We start from the raw sequence: 23,110 nt of genomic DNA, 5'->3' as shown, positions 1-23,110 counted from the left end.
TGGGTTCGGAACCTCACAGGCTCCTTCCGATGAGCCCGGGAAGACGCTGTTCCAGAAGGTGTGATCCACTCTGCGGTGAGCAAACAGGCAGCTGCCAGACGGCCCTGCCCAGGGAGGCGGGCAGGACCCGACCTTGCGTGCTCTGGGGCACAGTCCTCCGTGTCCACCCCATCCTCCCCACGAGGCAGGACGCTTCCCCAGGCAGACGCCAGCACAGAGCCCCCCAGTGTGATTCCCAGGACTCCGGCGGGGGGGCACCGTGAGGGATCCAGGCTGGGTTGGCCCCGCCCGGGGGCAGGCGTGGCGAGGCAGGGGGCCTAGGCTGCTTCCCACTGCCCGCTGCCCGGGCTGACTTCACCCCCCTGAGCCCTGCCCGCCCAGCGCGCCGGCCCGGAGGCCCTCAGACTGCGAGCGGTCCTCAGCCTTCCCGCAGCAGCACGTTTGTCAAGGGGAGGCGCGCGGCCCAGTCGTGGGAGCGGGGGGGCGGAGATCAATACCGGGAGGGCCGTCTCTGGGCTGTGCGCCCCGCCCGAGCCTCGTCTCCCTTTGCGAGTCGGCAGGAAGCGCGGCTGCGGTTTGATGCTAACTGATCACGGCGTGGGTGGACCCGGGGGAGCTCGCTAATGGCCAGCCGTCGCCGGCTGCCCTTGGGCTGAAACGGGTCCTCAGTAAGGCCCACGGGTGCCCTGTGTCTGACACGCATGTCCTGCTCCTCTCCGCTGAGCACGGGGCCGGCTCAGTGGGGTCTGAATGCAGGTCACCAGCTGGCTGCGCAGATGAGGGAAGAGGACCAGAAAAACACACGCAGGGACCCCCAGACCCATCGCTCCTGCAGACACAAAGGTGCCAACCTTGGGCTCAAATGAGCCGAAATCCAAGTGGTGCAAACAGCATCGTCACCAGTAACTCCAGTCTGAATTTGCAGAGCTGGTCCGAGGGGGTGGTCACAGTGCCTGTGGGGCACAGGGGCCCAGCCGAGGACCCAGCCGCACCTGGCCCGGCCTGGAGCTGCTTGTGAAGACAAGCTCTGGGCGTGGCTCTCCGGTGCCCCCGGGCTTGGCAGCAGCTGCTTTGCCAACGCCGTGCTCCCACCTGTACTCTCCACTGACCCCCGGGCCCTCCACCCTCCCAGCTGGGTCTGAGGTGGCACCTCGGTGCAGATGCTACAATAATGTAATACAGCAGCGTGGGTGGGGCCACAACAGCTCCTGGCACGTGGCAGCCGCTCCCCCGCCCAAGCTTCTGGAAGTTTCCGAGGGGGTTGGGGGGGGGACACGGGGGTGCCTCGAGGTCTGGAGCAACGTCCCATGGGAAGCCTTCAGGGCGGCGACTGAGGGTGCAGGAGGAAGAGCGGGGCCCCTGTGCCTGTGACGGTGACCCCCGCTGGGGCTCAGGGGTGGGTGCCGGGCCAGCCTTGGGGGCAGTGAATACCCCAGAGCAAAGGGAGCAGGTGTGGAAGGACCTTGCCCCTGCAGGCTCCCAGCCTGGCTGGGTCCCGAAAGCCAAGCGTTCTCCACTCACGTCTGCTCGGGTTCAGCCCCCCCAGCTCCGTCACAGCTGTGTGACCCCAGGCTCGTCGCCTCACCTCTCTGGACCCTAGTTTCCCTGCGTGCCTTTCGGCTGAAGCCGCACATTCCAGGTGCTGCTCAACACGACAGTCGCACTCGGTCCCACAAAGACTCCGGGCGGCCCTGACGCTCGGCTTGGAGGGGACGTATGACAGAGCTGAGGTGGCGCAGACCGAGACAGGGCTGGCCTCTGCGCCTGGCTCTGAGACCACGAGCTGACGGCGGTCCCACGCGACCCTCCAGACCGCAGTCGTGTCCTGGGGGCCAGGCTGCCGGGGTAGGTCTAGGAGAAAGGCCAAGATCACAGCCACAGGCACTGCAGGCGTCCCGGCGGCACCACGGCAAAGAGCCCCCTGCAAGGAGGGGGACGAGGATGCGACCCCTGGGGCAGGAAGACCCCCTGGAGAAGGAAATGGCAGCCCGCTCCAGCACTCTTGCTGGGAAATCCCCTTGGCAGAGGCGCCTGGCGGGTTACAGGCCTGTGGGTCGCAGAGTCGGGCAGGACTGAGCGCGCGCACACACAGACGCTGCAAGGTCCCCGGTGGAGGGGAGTTCAGCGTGGGGGGGGGGGCGGGGTTAGGCTGTCCTGATGCAGAAGGTTAAAAAAAAAAGACATTTCCACACACAAAGCAATCCTGCCAGCCTTCTCCAGGAGACATCTCCTCCAGTAAAGGGGTGGGGGCTGCCTGACCGCTTCCCACCCAGCCATCTCGAGGTCCGTCACAGACACACCCTGGGCCCCGGAAGGAGGCAGCTGGTACTGGCCTTGGTGCTGGACATGGCGCTGGGCATCCACCAGCCCCACAGACCTGCCAGGCTCCTTCTGCAGAGTGAATGAGGCTGGCCCAGGTGCCTAGGGCCTCTGGGACAAAGAGGTGAGCGAGGTTCGCACCTCAGGGAGCAGCCACCTATTTTGAGACCAAGTGAGATTTACACCAGATGTCACCTGCTTCCCAGCGGTGAGCAGGGGTGTCTGTCTGCCTCTAAGTGCAGAGTCAGGACCCAGAAACGCAGGCAGGCTCCGGGGAGCCTGGCTTCCTGTGAGCAGGGGTGGAGGTGGGCAGTCAGGAGTGCAGGGTCCGGAGCGCAGGGTCTGGCTCTGTGACCATACAGCTGGAGGCCCCGGACAAATTGCCTCACAGTCTGAGCCCCTGTGTGACCGAGAAACACAGGTGCCACCGTTCAGAGGGTTTTGGGGAAAATAAGTGTTGATGGAAACGCAGGGAAATCGGAACGCTCGCACGTTGTTGGGGGGAGTGGAGCGTGGCGCAGCCGCTGGGAAAGCTGTGTGGGACACCTCAGGAAGTTAAACATCGCGTCCTGCACTGTGCGACCCCAGGACATCAGCCCACCAGGCTCCTCCGTCCACGGGATTCTCTAGGCAGAAAGACTGGAGCCGACTGCCAGGCCCTTCTCAGGGGATCTTCCCGACCCAGGGGTCAGTCCTCACTCTCCTGCATGGGCAGGCGGGTTCTTAACCACGGAGCCACTTGGGAAGCTTGGAATCCCCAGAAGACCCAGCAATTCCACCTCGAGGGACACGCCTCAGAGAACGTTCTCAGCAGCATTCACACTGCGTCTGGAGCACTGTGTGCTGGGGGTCGGCATCTACACCACCATCACCTGCCTCTCAATTTTATCAGTGCACCACCCGATGGGGGAACCACTTGCCCCTTCGTGTTAGAATTAAGCAACCTGAGGCTCAAAGGAGGAAGACAATGAGGTCACACAGCGGTCAGGCTCCCACCCCCACGGCCCCCTCTGGGGACGAGGTGGTGAGGAGCCTGGGGATACAGCCCTGAGCAGCCCTGAGTGGCAGAGCCCGCCGTCTGCTCTGCAAAATGGGCTCGCCACGAGGTGCAGCCCCGTCGGTGTCAGTTCTGATTACGTGTGCCACCGTCACGGGGGCTGCCTGCTCTTAACGGGAGAAGTGCCCAGGGACCTGTGCTCCGAGGGGCCTGGCCCTCCCTCTCGGGACCCGAGTGGGGGTGCCCCTCCAGAGCCCAGCCCTCTCCCCAGGCCCAGGCCTGCCCCCCTGTCCAGCTGGCCCCCGTGAGCTGCAGACACAAGCATGCAGGGACAGCTGCTGCGGCTTGGCTGGAAGCCCTGCCAGGGGGCACTGGGGGGACCAGGCTGGCTGCCGGCTCCTGTCTAGGCGAGAGCTGCCCCACACCCTCTGCCCTGAGCCGGCGGCCTCAAGCCTGCAGGGCGTCCCTTCCAAGAAGGGCTCACGGAAGCCGGGCTCCAGGGCGGGAGGGCCTGCCCTCCGCGTGGAACCTGGGCGTGGGCTCTGGGGACGCGGGGAACCCTCCCCATCCAGGTGACGACGCCCGGCGGCAGCGGCTTCCCTGAGCCACACGAGCTCCCGCAGCTCAGAGTCTGCCTCTGGATAACGAACCCTGGCTCTCATTTCCCAGATGTCCCTCTGGAAACAGGAGCTACTTCGACAGCGAGAAATTAAAACAGCAAACAACGAGGGGCGTGAAGACTGCAGTGGCCCGCCTTCTAAAACGTAGCTCCTGAACCACGTGTCCCCCCACCCCAAGCCTCTTCCCTCCCTGCCCACTGCCGCTCCTGCCCCGGTGCTGACACCAGGGGCCTGGAACCTCCCTGAGCACTGGGGGGACCAGGGTTCCGCCCTTGCTGGGCCGCCTGTCAGCCCCGTGGTTTCAGGGGTTACTTCACACCTCCGGGCCTCTGTGTCCTCATCTGTGAAATGGGGCTGATAAAGCCCACTGCCCAAGGCTGCTGGAAGCATGCCAGTCTCTGAGTTGTGCCCAGCTCTCTGTGACCCTGTGGACTGTAGCTTGCCAGGCCCCTCTGTCCTCTGTCTCTCCAGGCAAGAATCCTGAGTGGGTTGCCATGCCCTCCTCCGGGGGGTCTTCCCAACGCAGGGATCCAACCCAAGTCTCCTGCATTGCAGGCAGATTCTTTACCGTCTGAGCCACCAGGGAAGCCTCCAAGACTGCTGGGGGTACTTAACTAATAGTTTAACCAGCAGCAGGGCTGAACCAGATCCACAGAGGTGGTGCCACTGTCCTTTGGAAATGTCCAGCCTCAGCCGTCCCCCACGCGACTGACACGTGGGATCTGACCTGCTCCTGGGCCCCTGCCCACAGCCCTGAGGTGGGCCCCACATCTCGTGAACCTGACACGCTCTTTTTAAGGTCAAGCCAGCTCCTTGGGGCGCCCGGGGCCCATGGTCTGCAGTGACACGCCCTGAGGGTGGAGGCTGCGACAGCGGAGCCTGCCTCCTCCGCTCCCCCATCCGGGCCCTGGTGAAACCAGGCATCCTGAGCCCCAGGATGGGCCGTGGTCCCCTGCTCCACTGCCGCTTCTGCCTGAGCTGCTCGGAGCAGAAGGGGTTCCCGGGCTTTGCCCGGAGAAATCTGGGCTCAGATCTCCATCTGCTGCTTGTTAACTGGGCAACCATGAGCGAAGGCGCAGCCTCTCCAACCCCCAGGCCTCTCAGCTGTCAAATGTGTTTGCAAACAAAAAAATTATAAAAAACCCACTCACCCCCCCAACCCCGGCCAGCCATGCTGTTATCATCACATCGTTTTACCAACGAGGAATCTGAGAGCGCGAGTCACTTGGTCAAGGTTTCTGGGCAGTGAGCGCTGGAGGCCACGTGTAACCCCCAAGGCCACACACACAGCCCCCTCCCCTGTGCGTGCAGTCACTTCAGTCGTGTTGGACTCTGTGACCCCAGGGCCTGTAGCCCGCCACGCTCCTCTGTCCACGGGACGCTCCAGGCAGGAATACTGGAGTGGGTTGCCATTTCCTTCTCCAGGGGATCTTCCCGACCCAGGGAGCTCATGTCTCCTGGATCGCAGGCGGGTTCTTTACCACTGAGCTTCCTGGGAGGCCCACTGCCTGCCCCCAGCCCGCCACCCCCGCCATCATTTTCACACTTTAAGGGTGCCTGCTGCAGAGTGCAGGCTAAGCCTGTCGGAGTGGGCTGGGGCGGGAGGGCGGGGCCCCCAGCTGCACCCTGGGCCTCTGCTCTGCCCTCCCTCCACACCTTCTGCCCAGCCCTGGGCTCCAGACCCAGGGGCCCTCGGGGCTCCATGAGGCGGGGGCTGCGGTCTCCCTTGCAGCACCGCAGGGGTCCCAGAACCTGTGGGGAAAGGGAACCCTCCCTCCTGCCCTGAGCTTTAGGGAAGAGGGGGGCCTGGAGAGGAGTGGGAACCTGCCTGGGCCCACAGTGAGAGGACTGGGCTCAGCCATGGGCTCCAGCGCCACCCCCAGGCCGGGGCGCTCCTGCTCCCGTGGCGGCCCCTGCCCCACCCAGAAGACTCGAGGGCTGCTCCCTACGGCCCTCCTGCCTCGGGCAGCCGGGCAGGCACAGAAAGTGCCCTCCACCCATTGGGCATCTTCTTCCAGTGAATAAAGATTCCAGCAGTGATGGGAGTTCCCTGGTGGTCCAGCGGTCAAGAGTCCGCCTGGCGATGCAGGGGGTGGGGGTGTGACTCCTGGTCAGGGAGCCAAGAGCCCACGTGCCACAGCGCCACCAAGCCTTCACGCCCCATCTAGAGAGCCTGTCCCCATCTAGACAGCCTGACACAGCGATGGTCCCTCGTGCCAGAGCTCAGACCTGGTGCAGATAAAAAGATGGATGATAGATGTAGACAGATGAAACGTCAGTGACAGACAAATAGGTGACAGGTGACAGATGAGAGGCGACTGATCGGTGATACATCAGCGACACACAGAGGACAGAGATGCAGACCGGTGATTGATCGGCGATACGCAGAGGAGAGACAGAGATATAGACAGGTGATTGATTGGTGATTGATCGGTGATACGCAGAGGAGAGACAGAGATATAGACAGGTGATCGATCGGTGATTGATCGGTGATACGCAGAGGAGAGACAGAGATATAGACAGGTGATTGATCGGTGATTGATTGGTGATACGCAGAGGAGAGACAGAGATATAGACAGGTGATCGATCGGTGATTGATTGGTGATACGCAGAGGAGAGACAGAGATATAGACAGGTGATTGATCGGTGATTGATCGGTGATACGCAGATGAGAGATAGAGACAGATGATTGATCGGCGATACACAGAGGAGAGACAGAGATATAGACAGGTGATCGATCGGTGATTGATCGGTGATACGCAGAGGAGAGACAGAGATATAGACGGGTGATCGATCGGCCGATAGATAGATGGTATAGATGATAGGTGATAGGTTACAGGTTATAGGCAGACGACAGACGACACACAGATTAGAGAATCCAGCAAGGAGAGCTGGGGCCTGCCTGCCCGGCAAGGTCATCCCTGGAAACCACAGGCTGCGGAGACCCCGGAGCCCCAGGACGCAGCCCTCCTCACAGGGCACACGCCTCCTGAGAGGGCCTCACACCCTCGACAGCCCTGCGCAGGATGGTCCAGAGACGTCCCCCTCAGGGTCTCTCATCCGGCATTCCAGCCCCGGGGGAGATACCCCCGTGCGCGGTGGGGGTGGGGATGAGGGGTGAGCTCGGTGCTCCCAGGGAGGTCCTCTGCGTCCTGTGCGGACCAGTGAGTCTTAACTCTCGGTTACATTTTAAATCCAACTTTCCAGGCATTAATAGGAACATATTTCTGCTGTGAGTCACTTGCAAAGTGGTTAACTGAGATTCTCTAACGCAGAGTCTTGGGGGCCATGGGGTGGAGCCTGTGGGGGCTGCCCCACCCCCGCTGGGCTATGCGGTGTGGGTGGAGCTTCCAGCCCGCTGGCTGCGAGGAGGAGCCCGGTGGGCACCAATTGAGGAGCCCAGAGCCTGGCAAAGGGTCTGTGATGCAGAAAGGGGGGCCCCTCCCCAGCTCTCGGGAAGGGGGGTAGAGGGAGGCTTGACTTCCCTCGACCTCTGGAGACCTTGCTTTGATTTCTCCAGATGGCAAGGCTGCTGCCCAGCAAACAGATGCTCAAATCTGGACCAGGAGCCCGGGGCGGGGTGAGACCGGAGGGTGCAGCCTGCTCCTCCTGCCCCCTCAACCCCATCTTCCCAGGGGCGCAGGGGACCAAGGACGACACCCCCACCCGCAAAGCCCAGGCCCCCGGGGCTCTGGGCTGGCCCAAGGCTGAGCTGGGGCTTGGACCCACTTCTGTGTGGCACACGTTTCCGTCTGAGATGGCAGAGTGTGGATCCTCGAGAACACACGTCCCAGGGGTTCTCCACGCCGGCTTCACCTTCTGGGCTTTGGAAGGAGGCGAGGGGACAACGCTCACCTGAGGGCGGAGGCCGGGCTGGCATCTGCTCCTGCGGCCGGGAGCACTCCGGCCTTACTCTCAGAGACGGAGCCCAGGGCCCTTGGGGGAGCCTGGCTGACTGCTCCCGCCCCACGCCCCCTCCTCCTGGACTCCTCCTTCCCGCCTCGCCCAGGGCCCGTCACCAGGGGACCTTCTCTGAGCCACTCTGGGAAACGGCAGCCCGCACCCCACCCGCCCTCCTCCCCAGCACGCGGCCTGCTGGAATGTTCTTTCTTCAGCACATGCAGCGCGTCTCCCTCTAAAGAAAGCTTGCTTCTAAGGGAACGGGATGAAAGTCTTTTCTTCACAGCCAGGGCCCAGTGGGGTCGGCAGTGGGCAACGCGGGCCTCCAGGGGACCTCGGGGACCTCGGGCCTGCCTCTGGGGGGACACGTTTGGGTGTCACAAAGCAGGAGGGGTGTCTCCCCACTGGGAGAGGCCAGGGCTGCTCCTAAACACCCAGCCGAGCACAGGACCTCTCCCCCGAAGAAGAATCTGCCCCGAGGCCAGCAGTGCCTCCGCTGTGTGCCCACGACTCACAGGAGCAGCCTGCACACAGTAGGTGCTCAGCGACGGACCAAGGACGAACAGCTACTGCGGTCACCATCAGCACCACCTCTATTCCTTAAGAACAGCCATGCTTGAGAACGGGCTTCCAGGGGGCGCTAGTGGTGAAGAGCCCGCCTGTCAAGGTAGGAGAGTCAGAGAGGAGGGTTCCATCCCTGGGTCGGGAAGATCCCCTGGAGGACGAAATGCCAACCCACTCTAGTATCTTGCCTGGGAAATCCCGTGGACGGAGGAGCCTGGCGGGCTACTGTCTGTGGGACCGCAGAGTCAGACACGACTGGATAAATTTAGCACGCACACACGCTCGAGAACAATCTTTAAGGGTGGCCGTGCTTTGGGGCTTCATGGCAACAGGTCGTCCCGGGGACGCATGACCTCTGAGCCCCGGCCTGAGCCCTGCCTGCCCTCAGCAACACCCAGACGAGCGGCAGTCGGTCACTGCTGCGCCATCGGCAGGCAGGCCGGGTCCACGGCTCAGGCCCCGGGAGCCCAGGTGACATCGGCCTGCCCCTCCCGCAGCGGGCCTGCTGGGGGCCCCCCTCAACAGGGACGGCCAGTTCTCACCCCCACGTCCCCCCAGCACTGGCCCTCACATTGGAAGACCCAGGACCGCGTGCCTGGCCGGGCCAGGGGCCACCTCCACGAGCTGTAAGGTGACCCCAGCCAACCCTGCAGCCCCCAGACTCAGGGGTCTGCGTGAAGCACGATGCTCCTGCTCTTTCCCAGGGAAGGCCCCGGGGGCTGTGGGGACGCATGGAGTATCCCCCTCACCCTGGCCAGCACAGCCCATCATCTGCTGACCTGACAAATAACGCGGCGGGTTAAACGGCCAGCAGCACAGCAAGCCACGCTCCATCAGAGCTAAGAGCACCTCCTACAGCCAGAGCCCGTCACACCCCACGCGGCTGCGCAGTCGCGGGGTGGGGAGGGCAGGCCGATGGCCCCGCACCCCCCCCAACCCCCGCCCCCCCGCCACGGGACTGGAAGCTTCTATCTGCTCCTTCCTCGTTTAGCAGACCGCCTGCCCCACATTCCCGCTGAGAATTCCCACTGAGGGTCACAAAGTTCCCTGCCTGACTTCCCCTGCAACGACTCCCCAAACCCTTCCTTCCGGGAGCTCACAGCCGCGCCTTGCTCCGCGGAACTCAGAGGCCAGCCAGTACAGCACGCTCTCTCGTTCCTCCCCCCTCCATCTCCCCTCAGGTCCTGAAAGCCTGTAAACAAGTCACCTATGCCTAAGTTTAGTAGCTGACTTAGCTGGGTACAAAGCCACACATAGGCAAAGGAATGAGTCTCTAATGGTGCAATATTAGGCAGCAGACAGCTAGGTTTAGGGGAACAGGACGCTATCTGGTGGGTTTTCCTGGTGTCCCTGAGGTCACAAGTAGCTGGTCCTGATTCTGCCAGGGAGGAAGGCTGACCCAAAACCCAGGATGGACTGAAGGAGCAGGTGTGTGCTCACTGACCACCCAGGAATGAGCCAGGAGGCTGTGCAGGGCAGGCCCAGGGCAGCCAGGGCTGGAAGCCTGAGCAGAACGGTCAGCTCCTCCGAGGTGGGGCTGGGTAAAAACTGGGTTCCTATGTCCCACCTGCTTTCTGGGAACCTGAGCCCAAACTGTCAGCGTCTCTGATACAATGACTCACACCCTTGCCCCCAGCTCTGAGGACGGCACGAGGGGTCCTGACCTCTGGAGTCCAGGGTCCAAGAGTCAGATGGGGCCTTGGTCGTCCCCAGTGAGCCAACACGACGCCTGCGTCCTTGCTTCATGTCACACCCCAGCCCCATTCCAGATGAGGGAGCTGAGGTTGGAGCCCGTGTTTCCCACCATGACCTATGGCCTGCCTCCTCAGGTCAAATGTGAACAGTTCAGGCAACCTCCCCCTGCACTCCCCTCCCCAACCGCAAGCCACGGAACCCCACCTCGCTGGCCGAGAATGGCCGAGGTCTCAAAGCCAGCTCCCAGCTGAGGCGGTGAGGAGTGCAGCCCACCAGGATGCCCCATGCCACAAAGCGACATGGTGCACAGGGCACCCCACTCCACCCCACCCCTATGTGAGAGGGAGGCTGAAGTCTGGGGTGGGGCTGTCTTGGTGGCCGCTACAATTTTTGCCCCCTTTCTAAGCATCCTGGGGACCTGGCCCTGGGCCCCTCTGCTGGGTCCTCCTCTTGTCCAGTGAGTGGTGGATCCCTGCCCCTTCCCGATCGAGTCTCAACCATAAAAAGGGACACTGATGTGACCAGTCCCGGGGGGGGGGGGCAGGTGAGAGCCGGTGGCCCCAGCACTGGCACCGGGGTCAGCACTGTGGGGCTCAGAATGTGAACCCCCAGGCCCCCTTCCCACTCCCTGCTCTCTCCTCCTGCCCAGCCAGGTCCCAGGGGATTCTCTCTTCAATCCTAGGAAGAAGCTATCTGACTTCATTAAGAAATTTTAGCACACTGAATCTTCACCAGCTGTCAAATTAGGGTGAGGGCAGGGAGATAGGGTGAGGGCAGGGAGATAGGGTGAGGGCAGGGAGATAGGGTGAGGGCAGGGAGATAGGGTGAGGGCAGGGAGATAGGGTGAGGGCAGGGAGATAGGCCAAGTCTTTGGAACGGGAGGGGCTTGGGCGGCCGGGGAGGCCGCTGTGTTTCTGGGGGCTGCCGTCTCTGCCTGCACTGCCCGCACGGCCCCGGCCCCGCACCCGCGTCTCGCCGCGCGTCCATCTCTGCTCCGCGGCCTCTGGCCCGACACGTCCTCCTGTCCCGCTGGACGGAGCATCCTCGACACCCCCACCGTCCCCGCGGCCCCGCCGGGGCGTCCGGAGCAGGCGGACTCGCGGTGGGACCACCCGGCCGGCGCGGACCGACAGCCCAGCTCGACAGGCGGTGGGGGGCTTCCCCCCGCACCACCCCATAACCGCTGCCCGCGGCGCTATTCAAGTTTGTCGTGGGCGTGCGCGCCCAGCTTTGGAGCGGGCAGCCCAGCCGCGCCCGCACAGAGGGGGCGTCGCCACCTCCCCCGCCACCCGCGAGACAGGCAGACAGACAGACAGACGCGCACACACGCTCCCCCCACCGCGCCCCTCCTGCAGCGCGCGGGGCAGCGGCGCGCGCACTCGGCGGCGGCCCAGGCTCGGGGGGCTCGGCCCCGGGGGGCCCGCGAGGGGAAAGCCGGTCCCGGCTCCTACCTCGCTGGAGCGGCAGCGGCCAGGCCCTGGTCGCGGGTCCCCCGCCGGCTCCGCGCGGGCTCTGGGAGCCCGCCCCGTCCGTCAGTCCGTCCGCAGGAACGGCGCCAGCGACCGCGGCCGCAGCTCCGACTCGGGAGGGCGGGGCCGGCGGGGCGGGGCGGGGCGGGGCCTCTGTCCTCGGCCGCTGCGGTCCGGGGGCGCCCTGCGCCCGCGGGTTCCACCCGGGAGGTGCGCGCGTGGAGGGGACGCAGCTCCGTGGGCCTTGCAGGTGGAGAGTCGGGGGCTGGGGTGGGGAGCAGAGGGATCCGGGGGCCGCCAGAGCTTGGCCAGGACCCGCCCCCCCCCGGCGCCCTCCCCCACCCCGACTTGAATCAGGCTTACCCTCAGCTTCCAGCTGCTGCTACAGCTGTGTGCCCAACCCCATCGGCGTCACCATCCAAAGACAGCTCCGTCACCAGCTGGTGCGGCGACTGCTTCCCGTGCCCTGGGCGCTGCTGAGAGCGCCCTGCTGAGAGCGCCGCGGGCAGCGATTATGGGGCGGTGCGGGGGGGAAGCCCCCCACTCCCTGTCGATTTCATCTGCTCTGTGAAATCCTCCCGCCCAACAACCCCATTGTGCGGATGGGAAAACTGAGGCCAGAGCCCTGAAGTGACGTGCCTGGGGCCGCGCAGCGCAGCTCAGACCGCCTGGCTCCCGGATGCGTGCCCTTAAGCACATCGCTTGCCCCTCGGAAGCACAGGATGGAAATATATGTGCCGTGAATGATGCGCTGCGCTCAGATGCTTCAATCGTCTCCGACTCTTTGCCACCGCATGGACTGCAGCCCGCCAGGCTCCTCTGTCCATGGTCTTCTCCAGGCAGGAACACTGGAGAGGGTTGCCATGCCCTCCTCCAGGGGACCTTCCCGGCCCAGGGATGGAACTCGCCGGCCTTCTGTCTCCTGCACTGGCAGGCGGGTTCTTTACCACTAGTGCCACCATAACAACCGATATTTTTTATTTCTTCTTTCTTTAGTTTATCTATCTCCTTTATTCTCTGGGTCCCTGAGCTTCACAGGACGTTGTCAGATATGAAAGGAGTCATGAGGCGCTGGAACAACTGAAGGCATGTGGAGAGGCCGCGCCAGGTGTCCACAGCATTTCAGGCCTGGAAACTACCCAGCTTTTTGTCTTCTCCCACCTTCCCCAGGAGAGTGTTCCTCTCCACACCCAGGGTCCCCTGGAGAGGCCAGCCCACTGAAGGTCCCCACATCTCCCATCTGGTTGGAGTCCAGCCTCTCTCGACCTCCCAGCTCCCACCAGCCCCAAACTCTTAGCTGGAAGCATTATGGAAGTTGGACTTCAGCCTGATTCTGCCCCTGCCTAGCTGTGTGCCTTGGACAAGCTACTCGGCGTCCCTGAGCCTCCCTTTCCTCCCCTGTACCAGGGCCGATCTCGTGGGCGTGTGCACTCATCCAGAACATGCTTGTGGCTCAGTTGGTTTAAAGATCTGTTTTTGTCTGTTTCGGCCATCTTAAATTGTTTAATCATTTTGAACAAGGAACCCCATGTTAATTTTGCCCTTGAGCCCACAAACTACGTAGCTGGTGCTGGTGACAACCCCCCGTACTGGATTACTGCAACACTTCACTGGGGGATGTTTGACAAACATCTAACACCCAGCTCATGACAGAAGTTAGCTCCCTTTCTCTGATCTGGTCTTGAAGAGAAGGTCACCGGGTGGACAAAAGGGCTGGGCAGGCAGTTTCATGGGGAGGGGCCGGCTGGGCGAGGGTACGAGAACACCACTTATGTTCAGGGAAAGGCAGAGGTCTGGGCGGTGGGGAGGTGCAGGCAGGGGTGGAGAGCGGAGGGCACAAAACGGAGGACCCCCCAGGCCAGGGCGGCAAGTCTTCTGGCTCCTCGAGGAGCTGTGCGCAGACGCCCCAGGCAGGGAAGGTGGGTGGCTCTCTGCTCCACGGCCTCGCTGGCAGTCGGCCGGGAACTGGCTGAGCTAATGAGGCAGGCGCTGGATGCCGTGGGCGGGAGCCCCGCTCCAAGCTGCCACAGCAGCCTGCTGACAAGCTCGCTGTCGACATGATGGGGAAATTCTGCAGGTGTGAAGCCCCGCAGTGTGCCTGGGGACCTGGGACTCCAGGCCTGATGAATAATGGAGCAGTCCCTCTTCCCAGGGCTTCTTTCTTGCCTTTCAATAATTCATGCGTTCCCGGGGTTCATATGTGTTTCATAAAGCCTCAGCCTTTTCTGAATCCTGGGCCCATCTGATGGCTTCATGCGTCAGGTCTTAATTAGAGCAGACGTGCATGGCAGTGCCCTCAGCCACACATGCCTTGTTCCCGACAAGGAAAACCTCCCATCACGTCCTGGAGGAGGAAGAGGCGCCCGGGCCCGGGAGGCGGAGGTGGGGCCGGCTGCCCTGGGCGGTGGGGGTGGGAAAGCCCACACGAAGGCGCCCCCGGTGGCAGAGACTGCACACCGTGTGCTTGGCACCCCTCGAGCCAGGCCTGTTCAGGGGACCAATTCGGGGACGACATCTGAGCAGAGGTGACGTGTGTCTCTCCCAGATGGGGAGTGTAGCGGCCGTGAGTGCGCCATCCAAGTTCTCGGCCTTTGGGACTGGGGAGCGCTGCTGTCGCTCTGACGCTCCAAGTGATGTCTCAGAGCAGAGCTTCCTGCTGACCTCTGATGGGCGCACGGCCTGGGGAGGAGAGAAAAGCTTTCCTGTGAAGCCGCTGGGCTGGGAGGGTCCCTGCATTGGCAGCACACTGTGGTCAAACCCGATTAGTCTCCCCCGCCCGCCCGTCCGCCCGCCCTTTCTCGTGCTTTCTCGTGCCTGCTGATCACGCCCTTAGGAGCACGTGGGCTACACAGCCTGTGCAGGAAGGAGACGGGCTGGGACCCCGAGCTCCCAGTCCACGTGGTTGCCAGCGGGGATGAGGGGTGAGGGGAACAGACAGAGGAAGGTGTCAGGATGTCGGGTGGATGGGACCGGAGTCTCCCAGCAGATGCAGGTCAGGTTTGAGATGAGCATGACCTCAGGGCCCGGGGGTTTTTCAGTGTGTGTGTATGTGGGTGCATCCGTGTGTGTGCCTGGGTCAGAGGGAGGGAGGAGGGCCTGGGAGGGCTGGGGCGGGGGTGGGTGGCAGTAGGCGGGGGCCGGGGGCCTGAGCTCAGGTGGAGCCGCAGCCCGGCGCCTGTCCCCGCGGCACTCGCCTTTGTGTGTCGCTGCCCTTGGCTCTCGAGCAACCCTCCAGGCGAGGAGGTGAGTCCCTTCCGTTCCACATGAGGAAGCAGAGGCCTCAAGAAGCCTTTGCCCCAGAAGTAAGGACATGAGGGCGCTCGAAGAGGCTGGCACGTTCCAGCTCGAGGGCGTCGCTTCCTCGGGTAGACGCGGCCGCTCGAGGGGCCCTGGGCCCCCCCCCCCCCCGCCTCAGGCACCCGGACTGCATGCCCCTCCTTTGCCGATCACCCCCACAGTTCCGTCCAAGCTGTTTCCCAGCCCTGCCCTCCTGAAGCCCACTGAGGGACTGGCAGGCCTCCCACAGGGGCCTACAAAGCCCTGAGCCCATGCTCACCCAGGACTGCTCTGGCTCCCCCCGGAGCGGGGCCTGGCCGGGAGCGGCCACACAGCCGCGCCTGTCCTTGCTGGGTGACCGAGCAGCCACTCGTATCCCCCACCGGCTGCTCTCCAAGCGGCCCTCCCCGCCCCCAAGCCCAGCTGTCCAGCCTCTGCTCCTGTATCTGTCCCCTTGGCATCTAGATTCTGGCTCATGAACCAGTTCCAAGGGCAGGGGACCCCATCTGCCAAATGAAGACTCTTCTCCATCACAAAAGCCGAGAAAGTAGCCGAGTGCTCGACAAAACAGCGTTGAAAGCCGGGCCTGGTTGGGCTGAGAGCTGCGGAGCGGGGTAGGCAGGGGCAGGGACCTCGGCAGGAAGGGTCTGCAGGTGCCCGGGAGGAGGGCCCGCGTGGGCACAGCTCCCTGTGGGCTCGGGAAGCGCGCTGGGGGCAGAACGGCGTGGCAAAGGTGGTGATTGCAGCCCGACCTGAGGCTCCCCTGCTCCCTGCTGGTCCAGGAGACCTTCTGCCTGGTGACTCCTGGGCTCAGGATGCAGGGAGGGTGAAGGGAACAGGTCCAGAGAGAAACCTGGGCACAGACCCCGAGGAAGGGACGCGTGTTTCTCGCCAAATCCACAGACGCTGGCTGCGTGGACCACCCTCTCACCGGGCACTGGCTCGGGGTCCTGCTCAGCTGCTGTAGGCGGGACACTAACGTGCGAGGGAGCCCTGGGCCTCCCAGCGGTCAGTCCTCACACCTCCTCCCTGCCCCTAACCCCGGCCAGCACCAAGTGCCCTCTGTGTCTGTGGAGCCGCCCGTCTGGATGCTTCGTACAAACGGAGCCTCACAGTACACAGCCCTCGTGTCTGGCTTCTTACACTCAGCGTACGTTCTGGAGCCCCGTCCACGTGGCAGCTGCGTCGGCACTCAGCCCTTTCGCTTCTAACGTTCTATTGTATCACGATTTGTTTATCTTCTTACTGGCTGATGGGTATCACCTCTTGGCTGTTGAGAATGGTGTGATTGTGAACACATGTGTACGTGTATTTGGACACCTGTTTTCAATTCGGTTGGTACATACATCAGAGCAGAATTGCTAGATCACAGGATAATTCTATGTTTAACTGTTTGAGGAACCGACAGAATTTTCTACAGAGGCAAACTGTTTGTATTCCCATCAGTAATGGATAAAGTTTCCAATTTCTCCACACCCTTCCTAATAACTGTTATTTTCCTTTTTAAAATGATGATGGTGAGTTTGCCATAGCCCTCCTCACGGGTGAGAACCGTGACGCTGATTTGCAGGACAAGGCGTCTAGGACACGGGTAGAGAAGGAGGGGGGAGCTGGGAGCAGGCAGCGCTGGGCCCAGGGGCCTGTGAGCTGTGGAGCTTGTCCAGCGGCTCTGGCCGGCCTTCCAGAGCGAGCAAACGTTCTGTGGGAGTCGCCAGGGCTTGGTTCTAGGGCTCCCTCTGGGCAGGACAAATTCTCAAGACATGAGCCTGCTTCAGGTTGCCTGGAAGCCTCCAGCTCCTGAGACCTTGCTTCCGAGTGACAGATGACTCGGCCGTCACTAGGGAAGACCGCAGACGCTGCTCACACTGGGGGGAGGAAAGACCGCCTTTCCTCGGTTCTTACCATCTACCAGAAAATGTGACATTTCCCAGCAGGTCTGATGTCCATTCATGGGAGAAAGCTTAGCTCAGGCTGTTTCCTGCCCCTTTTCAAGACAAAGATAATGAGGGATGGCCCACTGGGGTGGAAGGCCAAGGCTGCTCGAAGCAGGGGGGCGCCCAGCTCTGGGGCACGCCACTCCACAAGCGGTTCCTCCACCCACCTGGGGCTCACTGATCCCAGCACGCGCGCGCCGGGGTGGGAGGGGCCTGAGAGTCCATGTCATCTGCCAGCCACGAGGTGACTTGGGTAAATGTCTTGATCCCTTAAGTTCTGGTTTCACGTTTCCTGGTGGCTCAGCTGGTAAAGAATCCGCCTGCAATGCGGGAAACCCTCGTTTAATTCCTGGGTTGGGAAGATCCCCTGGTTCAATTCCCGAGTTGGGAAGATCCCCTGGAGAAGGGATAGGCTACCCACTCCAGTATTCTGGCCTGGAGAATTCCATGGACTGTGTAACCCACGGGGTCACCAACAGTCAGAGACGACTAAATGACTTTCACTCTCATCATTTGAAACAGGCACATAAAGCCCGCAACACCCAAGTTGAGGGTTTGCGGAGAGAATGAAGGACACGGTTTCTTCGAAGCATCCAGCAGCACAGGCTCTGGTGAGACTAGCAGCTTTCCACGTTTGTCACGTGCCCACTGGTAAGTCTCTCTGGGGAGGGCAGCGCTCCCTGACTGGTCATCTGCCAGCCTGCCGGGCACGTTCCGGCAAGCTGGAGGGGCGGGGAGGGGTGGGGGCCCACGCTGGGACACCTGGTGCCGGGCAGCAGGCCAGCCAAGACCAGGACACACCCAGATGGCTCTGCAGAGGGGGGTCCTGCTTGGGGGGTCCCCTCATGGGAGGCGTCCCCCCCGGAGGCCCTGCAGAGGCGGGGACAGGGTGGCTCCAGGGCTCGCAGCGGAGCGTCCTGAGACACACCGCGGAGGGGGCGCCCCGCTCTCCCTCCTCTCTGAGGTGACCACCTGCCCCCTGCGCCCAGCGCCACTCGAGGCTGCTCTTTTCACCACCCCCAGGCCGCTGGCCGATGTCTGGAAACACCTTTGGCTGCCAACGGGGGTGAAGGGCTCCAGTGTCCAGAGGACAGAGGCGAGGGCCGCCGCTGGACACCGGGATGGCCAGGACGGTCCCCTCAGCAAAGACTAGCGAATTCCCAAATGTCACAGTGAGACGCCTGTCGGGTTGAGAAATGTCAGGCGGAGAAACCTTGAAATAAAGAGAGCAGATCCACGTGCAGGTCCTGAGGGGTGCGGGGCAGGAGGCAGCTCTTGGGAAGCGGCCGGCTGCTGAGGGCGGTCCTGATTTCCGTCCACAGCCCGGGAGAAGGAAGAGGTCTGTCCCACCGCCATACCGGTCAGTTACGCGGTCTCTGCCGTCAGGAACCACGTCGCTCTCTGTGGAGGAAAAGCCCTGCGCAGGGGACTGGGTTCTGCTCCTTCTGAGTCCTGGCAGAGTCCTGGCCAAGCCTGGCGAGGGGTTGGGGTGAAGGTCCTGGGGAGGGGTCAGGGTCAGGGTCAGGGGTCAGCATCCTAGGGAGGGGTCAGGGTCAGGGTCAGGGGTCAGAGTCCTGGGGAGGGGTGGAAGCTTCAGGGAGACACAAAATCACTCAGGGCTTTGGGGACCAAAAGATCGCCCCACCTTCCAAATGATTTCTCTGTGTTTTCAGCCAAATAAAATCCCCCAGCATCTCCTCTCTGGCCTTTAATCCCTCCTTCAGAGTCAGCTCACTGTGATTCGCGCGGTTCCGCTATAAATCGCTCTTGCTGCATCAGTGTGTCTTGCTGGGGGGCCCCGGATAAGGAATTCCGGAAAGAATATGCAGCAAGACGCTCGTTCAGACTGAAACGCCCCCAGGACCTCTCTGATGCCAAGCTGGTCTCTCCCAACAGCCCTTCAGGGCATCCGCAGGGCTCGGAGGGTCATCGGAGGCGGCTCTCAGCACGTGTCCTCGCCCAGAACCCACAGTGTCCGGGCCACGAGGCCGCTGGGGTTCCTGAGCTTGGTTCACACCATGAGGACCCATCCCCCAGGGCTCTAGAGGACCCACGCCTCCCCAAGTCAGCCCCAGATTGCATTCTGCCAGCAGAGTGAGGCACAGGACGGTGACCAGGTAGGCCACGGCCGTTGGGGGTTTTCCCGACAAGCTTCTCGTAGCCACAGCAGTTGCAGCAGCTGCCCCGCCCCCCCGGGACCACCCTGCGCTGCCCCCGCCGACAGGCGGCTTCTCTCCTCGGGCACAGGGGACTGGACTGCCTGGAGCCTGACCCCCAGCAGCCTGCCCATGGGCTTGACCAACGATGGGGCTGACCCAGGGGGTCCCAGGCCAGGGGCCTCCCGGCCTGGCCCGCTGGAAGGAGCCAGGAGGAGGCGGGGTCGGCTGAGATGTTGAGAAAACAGGCAAAGCAGGCGAGGCAGAAATGCGTTCAGAGGGCCGCACGCTGTGTGCTTCTGGTTATGACTCTGGGAAGGACAGCGTCCCAGTGGGGAGGCTCAGCCACTGCCGGGGGCTGGAGCGGGGGCGCCGCATTTCCAGACGGAGCTGCCCTGGTCGTGAATACAGTGGTGGTCCCGGGCATCTGTGCCCACGACCGAATTCATAGAAACGCACAGCACGGAAGACCTGCTGGGAGCGGGACCAGCCCGCGGTTGGCCAGCAGCTCCTTTCCTCGGCTGATGTCCTCGCTTGGATCGTGTGCTGTGGTTATGTAAGCCGTCGCCGTGGGGAAATCGGGGTGGTGGGTAGGTGGGAACTCTGTATTATTTTTGCAAATTCTTTTGAGTCTTAAATGATTTCAAAATAAAAGATTTTAGAAAGAAAGAGAGAGCTGAGATGCTGACATGAGTGACAGAAGACATCTGCCTTCCCAAAGCGCCGCAGATCCAGAGATTTCCAGGCCTGGGTGGGCCCATCTATGTTGACTGCAGGCCAAGAAGCCGAGCAGGGCAAACTCCTGGTGCATAAGGCTTGGTGTACATTTTTCATTATTTCCTTAGGAAAAAAGCCCCCCACTGCAGAACTGCTGTGTGTGAGCGCATTTTTAACTCTTGTTACTTGTGCCAAATTCCCCTCTAGAAGGATTGCACCAATTTATACTCCCACCCGCGGCACAGGGGAGGGCTGGCTTTCCCAGCGCTTGCCAAAATCGGGTTTTAATCTTTAAAGAAGGCTTAATTTTTGCCAGGGTAATACAGAGAACTTGAAGTCTTGTTGTTATTTTTTTTCCTCCAGGAATTCTAAATTCGTGAACTGACTTGGACCACACAATTGGCTACTCACCTGGAGACTTGAGTTTATTTATCTTTTATTTAGTTATCTGTCTGCTTCATGAAGTTGCATTTCAATGTTAGGCCCCTGAAGGGTCACTAAAGAAAGGCTATGTGACGTTTGCTCCTGCATTTATCGTTTCATAAAACCTCAGACACACGGAGGACATCACTTCTTCCATTGCTCAATCTCTCTTCTGTATAATGAAACCACTCCCAAGGATTTCTTTCAGGATTCAGTGCTAGGAAAGGCTCTCATTCCTGGAGGAGCACATAAGCTTCCTCTTTTCCAGGTTGGGAGAGCCCTGTAACGGACCATCGATCCCAATTGTTTTGGCTGCTGGAAATGCGAGGCCATTGTGAGGATCACCTACAGCAACTGTGTTAACTCTGGTGGGAAACATCATTCTGTTTCTCTTGCCTTCGGTCCTGACCTTCTTGTTTTTGTTATTTACTTGATGTGTTTCACATGTAAGCTGCTTCATATCCTGTGGACCAAGGCAAAGGCCGGGACGTCTCTTGACTATGAGCTCTGCTATTCACAGAGAGCCCTGACCTGGCGCCCGACACAGTCCTCACGGAGACATTCGTTGGGTGAATAAAGGACCGAACTTGACAGCAGACTAACAACAGAGCTGACGTTGGTTGGAAAGAAATGCAAGTTACCAGTTGATCGAAGAGCCAGAAAATGTTACCAAGAAACGCAGAGCTTCAAGAAGCCAAACCAGAAGGAAAAAATACCAAGAGTCTCAAAAATGTTCAGTGTTTCTATTTCTGGGAACCCAACTGAGGAAATGATCCAAAGTGCCTTCAAAATTTTAGGAACAAAGATGTTCATCACTGAGTTGTTAAAAACAATTAAAAAACTAGAAGTAACCTAAAGTCCAGTAATAGGGGAGTCAGTAAGAGAACTAAGGTGGTAGCCATTTAACGTGCTCAATACAAAGAGTCCTTGGAACTGCTTGGCCGTCCGGCGGTTAGGACTCCACACCCTCGCTGTGAACCCAGGTAGCATGCCTGGTCGGGAACTAAGATCCCACCAGCCCCGTGTGTGCAGTAACGTTGCACGGAGAAGCAGGACACAGAGGCGCACACTCGCCACGCCTCTCACAGTGTCAGACACACTCAGAGAAGGGAGAGAAGCTGCAGTGAGGCCAGCGATTGCCTCCAGGTCCTGTGATGGTGTGCGAATTCTATTATTCTTCCTTGATTTTCCTGTATTTCCCAGATTTTCAACAGCAAGCATGTATTTTACGGTAAAAACAGAAAAGAAAGAGTCCCGAGGCGAGGCTGCCTCCCTGGAACGCCTTGGGACCCGAGCAAGCTGCCGTCGAAGGTGCAGCTCGAGTGGCTGCTCGCTTCTTCCGCTGACGGTGCTCAGGGCCCTGGAAGGCTCACCCACCTGGGCTGCGCCGTTTATAAAATGTGCCCACAGACTCCCAGTGGCCCTTAGGTCCTCTCCCCTTGAGTATGGGCTTAGTTACTAGACTTAGTTACTCGCTGCTAAGAAATAGCAAAGGCTGGAAGTGACGCTGTGTGTCGCCCAGGATAAATGGTCCAGGCACCGCTTCTTCCTCATTCTGTCTTGAGTCACCTGCTTCTGGGTCAACACTGCCAGTCTGTCGGACATTTGAGCAGCTCAGCGGAGACCCGAGCCGGGCTCCCCAGATGGCTCAGTGGTAGAGTCCGCCTGCCCGTGCAGGAGACACAGGTTTGATCCCTGGGTCGGGAAGATCCCCTGCAGGAGGAAGCGACAACCCACTCTGGTATTCTTGCTGGGAAACTCCACGGACAGAGGAGCCCGGTGGGCTGCAGTCCGTGGGGCCGCAGAGAGCAGGACGCGGCTGAGCGACAGCACGTGGAGGCTCGGGGGTGCAGCTGAGCCCGCGGCGGGAGGCAGGGGGCGCGCCTTCTCCGAAGCGGACGCGCCCCGAACGGCCTGCCGCCCCGTGAGAGCCGCGGCGAGCGGGGCTGCTGCGGAGCGTCCTGAGAGACAGGGCGCTGTTTCTCTCTCTCCACCCACACCCAGACAGCTCGAAAAGGAAGAGAGAGTCAGGTGAGGGTGGGAGAGAGCCTTCCCGAAACAGTTACAGAAGGGCCTCTGGTCTCAGAGGCATCGGTCGGCTGAGAAAAGGAAGCTTCCCCTTGGTGACAGGGTGGGCTTTGGCGGGAGGCCGCGAGGGGAGAGGCCCCCAGGAAGGGCCCATAACCCCAGCCGGGCTGTCTCTTTGGCCTCCTGAGCTTGCAGGGTCAGGGAGGTCAGAGCCGCGCCACTGACGGTGACAGGAAGTGTGTGACTGGAAGCAGCTAATTAAGCGGGGCCTCAGCTTCTGGTCCCTGAGACGGGAACCCCAGCTCTATTCTGGGAGGCGTCCTGAGGACTGGAGGGGGCGGGCACAGGGCAGTTCCTCCAGAGCAAGAAGGGAGCGGCCACAGGGCAGTTCCTCCAGAGCAAGAAGGGAGCGGCCACAGGGCAGTTCCTCCAGAGCAAGAGCTGGGTCAGAGTCAGTTCTTTCCCCCCTCCCTGTTTAATGGTTTCCGTGTGGCTTCCACCCCTCCCATCCAGCCTTTTCTCCATCAGACCACAGCCTCCCGCCCCTTCCTCCAAGAAGTCCCCCTAGCATGGCTCACATCTGTGCTCTTCCAGTTGGCTCAGCTTGTCTGGTGTTGCTCCCCTGGGGATTGTTAGTTACCTCTTGGACTTTACTTTCCTCTTCTGTAAAATGGGCACAGCAAATAGGCCCCACCTCAGGGAGTCACCGTGGGCTTTAAGAATGCACTTGAAGAAACCAGAATGGCGCCTGGCGTGCTTCCGGTACTGTGTGCGCGCGCGCTCGTGTGTGGGTTTATCACCTGCGCCGTACCCTTCCTTATCTTTTGCCACCTCCCCCGAGCCCGTTGAGCCCGCACTGACTCTTCTGTTCTCTAGAACCGTCTCGGACGCTCCCCGCTCCTGCCCAGAATGGCTCCTCCTGAATGTTAGGGATCGAATTGGCTTTTTATGAAAGCGCCCGGAGGAGAGGGGTCTCAGCGGCTTGCGCACGCCCTCCCGCGCGGGGCTGCTC

General features: G+C 61.4%; 1 protein-coding gene across 3 annotated transcripts in view; it reads right to left on the bottom strand.

Moving 5' to 3' along the window:
- Nucleotides 1-11,689, bottom strand: part of CACNG5 (calcium voltage-gated channel auxiliary subunit gamma 5) — a 29,391-nt gene extending 17,702 nt beyond the window's left edge. For all 3 annotated transcript variants that reach the window (XR_011246928.1, XR_011246929.1, XM_069542359.1), the window contains exon 1: nt 11,547-11,689. The gene's annotated coding sequence lies outside the window, so the exon portion shown is untranslated. The remainder of the gene's footprint in view (nt 1-11,546) is intronic.
- Between the last annotated feature and the right edge of the window lie 11,421 nt (nt 11,690-23,110).

The sequence above is a fragment of the Ovis canadensis genome, chromosome 11, assembly GCF_042477335.2.
Source record: "Ovis canadensis isolate MfBH-ARS-UI-01 breed Bighorn chromosome 11, ARS-UI_OviCan_v2, whole genome shotgun sequence".
In the NCBI taxonomy this organism is placed as follows: Eukaryota; Metazoa; Chordata; class Mammalia; order Artiodactyla; family Bovidae; genus Ovis; species Ovis canadensis.
Note: the sequence above shows the minus strand (reverse complement) of the source record. Positions and strands in the feature narration are given on the sequence as shown.